Genomic DNA, 8,617 nt, shown 5'->3' on the forward strand with positions numbered 1-8,617 from the left:
AAAAGACTTCTCTCCAGGTCATCTTCTCATTACTGATAAATACTGGGCCTCCCCAAGGCTAGTTCAAGAAACGCAAGCTGATAGGAAAAGATGTTCAACATCACAAGTGAGAAAAATGCAGATTAAAACCATAATGAGATATGACTTCAAACCTGTCAGAATGGCTATCATCAATAGGCCAACAAATGTTGGTGAGGATGTAGAGAAAAGGGAACCCTCGTGCACTGTTGGTGGGAATGCAGACCGGTGCGGCCACCATGGGAAACAATGTGGAGGTTCCTCAAAAAATTAAAAATAGAACTACCATATGACTCAGCAATTCCACTTCTGGGTATTTATCTGAAGAAATCTAAAATATTAATTCAAAAAGATATATGCACCCCTATGTTCATTGAAGCAATACTTGCAATAGCCTAGGTATGGAAGCACCCTAAGTGCCCATCGATAGATGAATGGATAATAAAGATGCAGTACATTTGTACAGTGGAATATTACTCGGCCATAAAAAAGAATGAAATCTTACCATTTGAGACAGCATGGATGGACCTTGAGGGTATTACACTACATGAAAAGAGTCAGACAGAGGAAGACAAATGCCATATGATTTCACTTATATGTCGAATCTAAAAATCAAAATGAACTATTAGACAAAACAGAAACAAAGTCTCAGGTACAGGGAACAGAATGATGGACATCAGATCAGGGGACTGGCAGGTGGCTGGAGAAGGCGCAGGGGTTATGGAGCACAGCTTGTAGTTACAAAAGAGTCACGACGGGATATAGTCAATAATATGGTAATAACTAAAAAACAAAAAAAAAGGAAAGAGAAACCCAAGTCTGAATGTAAAAGCATCGTTCCAGTTGTCTTTTGATATATAACAAATCACCCCAAAAATTAGTGGCTTAAAATGACGGCGACACTTTCTTTGCTCCCACGTCTGCGATTTGGGCAGGGCTGAGCCTGGCTCTACTCATGATCACTGGGTGGGCTCGCACCGCCGGAAGGTGCATTCCTTCACGGGTCTGGTGGGGCAGTTGGATGTCAGCTGGGACACCTGTGGCCGTGCCTCGGCAGTCACGCAGAGTCGCTTCTGCTGCCTTCTGCTTGAAGGAAGCCCACATTCCAGGGGACCAGAAACAGACCCTGCCTTCAGAAAGGAGATGTGTCAAAGAACTCGCAGACGTGTTTAAAACCCCCACACCCTGAAAAGAAATGGGGATCCTAGCTGATGGGCAGCCAGGAGGGGAGTCACACTACCTGATCCACGGAAAGCTTCTTCAAGGTCCTCATCGTCACCTCTCCCCGAAAACCACGTGTCCGCCCTCTGCTGCAGTCATTGGCGCCTCTGCTTTCTCCGTCTCCTCCCCTCCCCTCTCCAGCCACCTCTACTGTCCTCTCTGTCCCAGCTCATTGCAGCCCCACCCCCACTGTTTTTTACCAAGTTAAATTTGGGCTTTCATGTTTTCCCTTTCCCCATGGCCCATCTCTATCAGTTTCCTCAATGGAACCAGCAATAAGTCTTTCCTCATAAGGAAGGTAGGAGGGGTAGGTTGCCACTCTTTAATATTTTCATGTACATGTGTGTATGCATTTGTGTATGTATATGAGGTCGGTCTGGAAAAAGCCAAGCCATTGTTAATGTAACGAGAATGGTTTACATGACATCGATGTAACCTGGTGGCCAAGGAGAGTGGACTGGCATGTGCATGTGTGAACAATGACAACCTCACTGTACTAGTCAGTGGGGGCAGTGGACACCGTGAGTGAGTGTGTGTACTGTGTGGCCGTCACATTCAAAATGACTGAGCAAGTAGAGCAACGAATCTGCATCAGATTTTGCGTTAAGCTTGAACACTCCTCTGCAGAAACTATTCAGGTAACTCAGAAGGCCGCAGCTACGGGCAACTGGAGACTGGCAGCTTCATCACGACAATGTGCTGGCTCACGTATCACGTCTCATGCAGTGTTTTGGCGAGACATCAAATCACCCAGGTGACTCAGCCCCTCTACAGCCCAGATTTGGCGCCCTGCGACTTCTAGCTTTTCCCAAAACCTTGGAAAGAGAGGAGATTTCAGACCATGATGACATTCAGGAAAATACGACAGGGCAGCTGATGGAGACTGGGAGACCTGTGTGAGGTCCCAAGGTGCCTGCTTTGAAGAGGACTGAGGTGTCATTGTCCTGTGTGCATGGATGGATACTTTCTGGACAGGTCTTTGTATATTTGCAAATTAATCCAGTAATTTAGATAAACTAGACCGCTTTGTATGTACATAGTCCATGACTATAAATAGATGCACCTGAATATACAGGAAACAGGGCACACTCAAGAGAGGCCTTAATGAGAAGACGATTTATAGAAGTGCAGGCAGATATATGAGAATTACCCAGCAGGAAGCCATCACCTCCCTTGGATCTGAAGGGGGTGAGGGGGCTGCTACCTAAGGCGGTGAAAGCTGGAGCCAGAAAGAGGGGTCCCTGCCAGAAGCTGCTGCTGTAAAGGAAACCAAGAAGAGTAGGGAGGCAGAAAGGTGTGAGTTAGAGACATCTTGACCTCCTCTTCTCCTGTCCTTTTATTCCCCTCTGGTTCTCCCCATTGAACCAAAGGCCAGAGGGCAAGGGAGCCCAGGTGGCGGTACTGCCCACGGGGGTCAGTCTCTAGGCGTGGACACACTGGAGAGGGCAGAGGATGGACAGGGAAGAGAGCGGGCAAATGGAGAAAAACTAACACAGCCCGTTAGCGTTGACAGCAACTCTTTCAAACTACACGTACGTTGGGAGGAGAAGATGTTGGGGGACCACATGTCCAAACAATTAAGAAAAACACACATTGACAGCAATCGGCCTGACAGCCATTCTTAATTACTTGAGCTGATGAAGTGGGATTCTTGGCATGACTTACTCCAGGGTAATTTATACTTGGCTTAGAAAACAGAATGGTTTTTATGACAGATTTTTCTAATTATGTTTCGCTTATGTTAATACAAGGCTTGGATTCCTCGAGTAAATAGCACCTGATCGCCAAGCAGGATGGTTTCCAAGTGCCCTGAGCACCAGGTGGAAGCCAGACTAGGGTTCGCGCCTTGCTGCAGACCACCAGAAGTAAATGGAAGTTTTTGCTTTGGAGTCATGGGTCCTGGTCTCTGCCACTGGTCTGTAGAGGCCTGAAGGGCAGCAGCTGTGAGCCCTCTAAAATAAGGGCACCCACACTTCGCTCCGTGCCAGCCTCGCTTGGAGAACGTGTGAGGGTGCAGATTCCTGGGCCCGCCAGAGTGGTGGGTTCCCTGGGTCGGCGGGCGGGCACCTGGGAATCTGAATGCCAACAAGCATCCTTGCGCCTTCTGCTGGGGGTCAGTGCCCAACCTCTGCGGGAAACGCTGTGCAGAAGGCTGACCATGCCACTCACACACAAAGGCGGCGAAGTGGTGGGACAGATAGAGTGGGGCAATGGGGTGGGGTCAGAGCTGGGTTCAGATGCCGACTTCACCACCGGTGAGGCGAGGCCACTTACCTTCTCTGTCATGTACGAGAAGGTCAAAATGTACATAACGGTCTCCTTGCGGGTAATCGCCGAAGAGTAAAAACCATGATTAACACCTAGTGGCGCTCGCCATGTGTACCCAGAAGCTTCTTGAGCAAGCCTTTCTTGGGGTGGTAGGGCTCTCGGAGTCCTACCTTTGAAGACGAATGAGCACCATCCTGAGATACTGCGTCTCATACATTTCAGAAAATCATTGTTTCTCCTGCAGCATGTGGAGCACAGGGTGCTTTCCCATTCTCTCTTGCTGTCAGCACCGTACCATCGGACCACACGGGGTTGACAACAAATATTAAAACTAGCCGTCTTAGATTTTTGGTCTGGTCCCTCGTGTGGCATCCTGAGAAGAAAAATCTTGTGGAGAGCCTCAGTGGTGCAGAAACGTTCAGAAATGACTCTAAATATAGGCTCCCGAGACAGAGGCATTGTTTTATGTCATTCTGTGATTTTTTTTTTAATTACTTATTTTTTAGAAAGAGGGAAAGGGAGGGAGAAAGAGTGAAAGAAAAACAATCGGTTGCCTGTCGCATGTGCCTCCCAGCGGGGGACCTGGCCCTTAATCCAGGCATGTGCCTTGACCAGGAATCAAACCAGAGACCGCTAGGTTTACAGGCCAGTGAGCTCAACACATTGAGCCACACCCGCCAGGGCTGTGATTTCTTTTTCACTGTGTGTTCTCTGTGCTGAAATAAAAAATTGTAATGAAGTCAGAAGGCTAAATTTAAGTGAACCTTTGCTCTCTGTTCATTGCAAAATGCATTTGTTACATTTAATTGGCTGTGCTTCTGGGCACCAGACCCCCAAGCAGCAAAACCAAAATCAGACCCCATAATGCAGCCACCTTGATGACACCCAGAATCTAACTACCACTGTGAGTCTTTCCTAACCTGCTCAGCGTGCTGTCAGTGAATACAGGTAAAGGGAGTGTCTAATTGTTCATCTTAAATCACCCTAATTGGACATGAGTAGATGATAATATGTGACTTGAGGGATATTTTACATAATGTAGTTACTAATCCTAGATGATATATAACAAGCTTCCAGGGTTGTTGGTTTTTTTTTGCCAATAAATAGCCTACGAATTCTGCTTGTTATGGGAAATAAATTTGAACTGCAAGCTGTTCCAAGCAAGCCATTCAAAACATTTACTTAAAACTTAGGTACAAAGTCTAATCGCCTGCTAGTGACTATAAAATTTGAACAAGCTCTAGACCTGTGCTTCTCAAATGTTATGTACCCATGGACTCACCCAAGGACCCCACTTAGAAATGCAGGTTCGGGGCCACCCGCAGAGAATCTGATTCAGTAGTTCTGAGGGTAAGGGTGAGGTGAAACCTAGGACAGGCATTTTAAAGAACTCCCCAGATGACACTGATGTAGCTAGCTGGGGGCCAATTAATCCATTTTTCCTGGAGGTATTCCTTTCCCCTTATTTGCACCTGTCTATCAGTTACTTATGAGCAGACTCCCAACCAGGCATCCTCCTCAGCACTGGCCTGGAGGCAGGTGTGTATCTAGGATTGGGGGCTCTGGGACTTCTCTTTAACCTGACCACAGGACAACTGATCATAAACAAGGTACATTCATGAAAATCCAGTAGGTCCCCTATCTCAGGGATTGCTCAGAGAGGGTCTAGTACCAGATGCCTTTGGGCCGGTGAAAGTTCACTGTCATATGTGTTCTAACTTGATCTTCACCACTCCATAGGCTGGATCTGATGCGTATTTTATAGAGGAAGAAACTAAGGTTCTGCGGGTTGGGGAACTTGGCAAAAGCCACACAAGAAAGGTGAAAAACAGTGTCTTCGAGTCGTGTCTCCAATCTCCAAAGCTGCCCTTTCCAACCATAAAAGTTGGTTCTATTGCCAGGGTACTTGGAGGCGGGTTAAGCGTTTTACATTAAAAAAAAAAAAAGTTACCTCTCAGAATTAAGTTTCTATACAAGAGGAAAGATTACTTCTGTATTCTACACAGGAAATGATTAAAATTCTAAGAAAAGTCTACCTCAGTCTCTACCTTCAGACCTTTAACAATACTTCCGTCCTACAATTAGATAGGAAATAGAAAAGTGAGTTGAATCCTGATTGGCCCCAGCCCTCCAAACTTTGTCTCTGCCCGAGGACATGCCTACTTGGCTCCCTGGAGCTGGGCGGGGTATTTCAACGACTGTTTCCCACAGGGATCAGAAATGTGATCTTCACAAACCTAACTCTAGAACTTTCAAACCTGACATTTGTAGCTTGGGCGGTTTTCTAGTTTTGACGATCTGCTCAGGGTGCTGGAACAAAACACCGTACCGTTCAGTGTCTAGTGAGAGCCAGCGTCCTGGTTCGCAGGTGGCCATTGTCTCAGTGTCTTCACAGGGCAGACAGGGAAAGAGGGTCTCTTACTCTTCTGAGGAAGGGATACCAACCACCCTAGTGGATTAGGGCCCCAGGCTAGCCTGGTGTCCTCAGGCAAGTTACTTAACCCCTTGTGTCTCAGATTCCTCATCTGTAAATGAGGGTGAAGAGGCTGACAGTAGCTGACAACGACCCCACTGAATAGGGCTGTTGGGAGGATTAAAATGGTTACAGTAAGCGGAATACCCAGAAGGTTCATGCTTATTAGTTATCTCCCACAGAGCCTAGCCCCCTGCTGTATAAATGGGTTCATCAATAAATACATGTTCATTTCTAAAACTTTTCCTTATAGTAGATGAATAATGTATAACAATTAGAAAATGTATATGATAGAGGAAATACATATAAAACACAGGCAGTGCCACTGCTCAGAGATAATCCTATTAGTATTTTCATAGATTCCATTTATTAATTAAACAACATTTACTGAGCATTTAATATGTGAAAGGCTTTACACTCTTGCTGGAGCTAGAATGGTGGGCAAACATAGACATAGTTCTTGCCTCATGGAGTTTACAGTCCCGTGGGTGGAAATACACCCTCATCCAGTAATGATATAGATGCATGTGCAGGTGCACCTGTAATATACGCTATAAGGGAGAGGACTATGGGTAGCAGGGAGATCTGACCTAGCTGTGAAGGTCTGTTTCCTAGAGGTTATGAGGACGTGATTACTGAGCTGAGAGTTAACACACAGAAATTAACTCAGTGACGTCAGAGGGAAGCACAGTAGATCCAAAGACCCTGCTGTGGGAGAGAACGTGGTGAGTAGAAGGAAATCATGGGGCCCAATGAAGCTGCCATGTGCACTAGATCAAGCTGTGGATTTAGGGGGAGGGCAGACCTAGCAGAGTTTAGTATGCTTCGTTTAGAAATTATAGCCTCTGTTCATTCAAAAAATTTTTTTGCCAGGGACATACTTATTTTACATACAGTGGATTTATAATACATATTGCTTTTATTATGAACTTTTTTTTGGAGCAATAAATATATAGTAATTTACCTCTTACTGTTGGAAACACAGGTTGTTTTCAGCATTTCCACTTTTTCTATGGTTTTCTCTGTATGGACATAAGTCCAAATATTTCTTGGCATCAACTTCTACAAATGTAATTGCTGGTTCTGCATATTTGTTAATATATTTTCATCATAACTGTGTCTGGAAAATTAGCATATTCAACTGTCAAGAGCGGATGCTATACGATGCTGTGGTCTTTTGAGGTGGGTACAACTCTTCCTTTTCTTCAGGGTATGAGGAAGTCCCTTCTATTTCTGACGTCCAGGGGTCCTTCCTCAACTTCAGTGCTGGCTGCCAGTGAAGTATCTTTGGCGACAGCTCTAGAAGCCTGATCGTCCTACTCCTGGGCTCCTAGAAGAGGAAGGGCTTTCTTATCTGTCCCCAAAGGATCTCCCTCTGGACTTGAGACCCACGGCAAGAGCAGCCAGGTTCTGACTCCCTTCCCTCCCTTCTGGCCCCCCACTTTGTCCAGCCCTATTTTCGTGCACTCAAGTCACTGACTCGGGGTGAGGCTCAGATGATTCTATCACAGATGAAGGTGTTCTCTTCCAGGAGTCGACAGATGCCATTTCCTCCAGAGTCTGTGTCGTCTGTCTCGCCTTTCAACACCAGGCCAACTGTCCTTTTCCTCTTTCCAAGTCCTGTTTCTGTCTTGACCCTTAGATGACCTTCTAAGGACCCATTTACCATTAGGCCATAATTTCTAGGCTTCTAATGATTAATGTAGCCAACCCAGTCACACCTTTCTTGAACTGTTCTTTGCATTTCATTTCTTCATTGTAAAAAACCTGTTTTCCACCGTCAGGGGGATGCTCTTGCTAAAGCAGCCCGCCTATGGGCAGGCCTCGGAAAGATACCAGGTGCCTAAGTCAAGGTCGGCTTACCATATGCCAGGCACAGTGCTAATTGCATTATACAAGTTATGTTTTTCTTTTTTTAAAAAAAATATTTTTACTTATTTTTTACAGAGAGGGGAAGGGAGAAAGAAAGAGGAGAGAAACATCCATATGTGGTTGCCTCTTGCATGCCCCCAACTGGGGACCTTGACTGGCAACCCAGGCTTGTGCCCTGACTGGGAATCGAACCCACGACCCTTTGGTTCGCAGGCTGGTGCTCAATCCACTGAGCCGCACCAGCCAGGGCTGCAAGTTATTTCCTTTAACCCTCATGACAACCCCGTGGGGTAGGTATCGTTACGACCCCCCATTTTACAGGATAAGAGGTTTAGGCAGGTAGTCACTCATCCACAGCCACGGAGCTTCTACGTGGGGAGCGGCCCCCAATTCTGCTTGTAAACTTGGGGAGACGAAGAGAAGGGAGGCAGGCCAAGAGAGAGAATATGAAACGCGGCAACGAAGCAAAGGAAACGCAGGCAGGCAGGCGGATGCGGCCTCTTTCCGGCCTCCTTTCCGACCAGCGGTGAGCCACCATGAAGCGCCAACGCCTCCCAGCGGCCGCCCCTCTCCCCGCAGCGCTTCCGGCCGGCCGCGGGAGGGTGTCCCTCACCAGCGCCCCGAGCCGGCGCCGACCAGTGTGACTAAGACGTCGGTGAGGAGGCGGGTCTTCCGGCCTGGGCTCAAACCACTTCCGACAGGAGCCGGAAGTCGGTCCCTGATGGTGTCCGGAGCGGCCTGCTGGTGGAGGTGAGCTGTGCGGCC

This window comes from Furipterus horrens, unplaced genomic scaffold (assembly GCF_987537825.1).
Source record: "Furipterus horrens unplaced genomic scaffold, mFurHor1.1.pri manual_scaffold_1, whole genome shotgun sequence".
NCBI lineage: Eukaryota > Metazoa > Chordata > Mammalia > Chiroptera > Furipteridae > Furipterus > Furipterus horrens.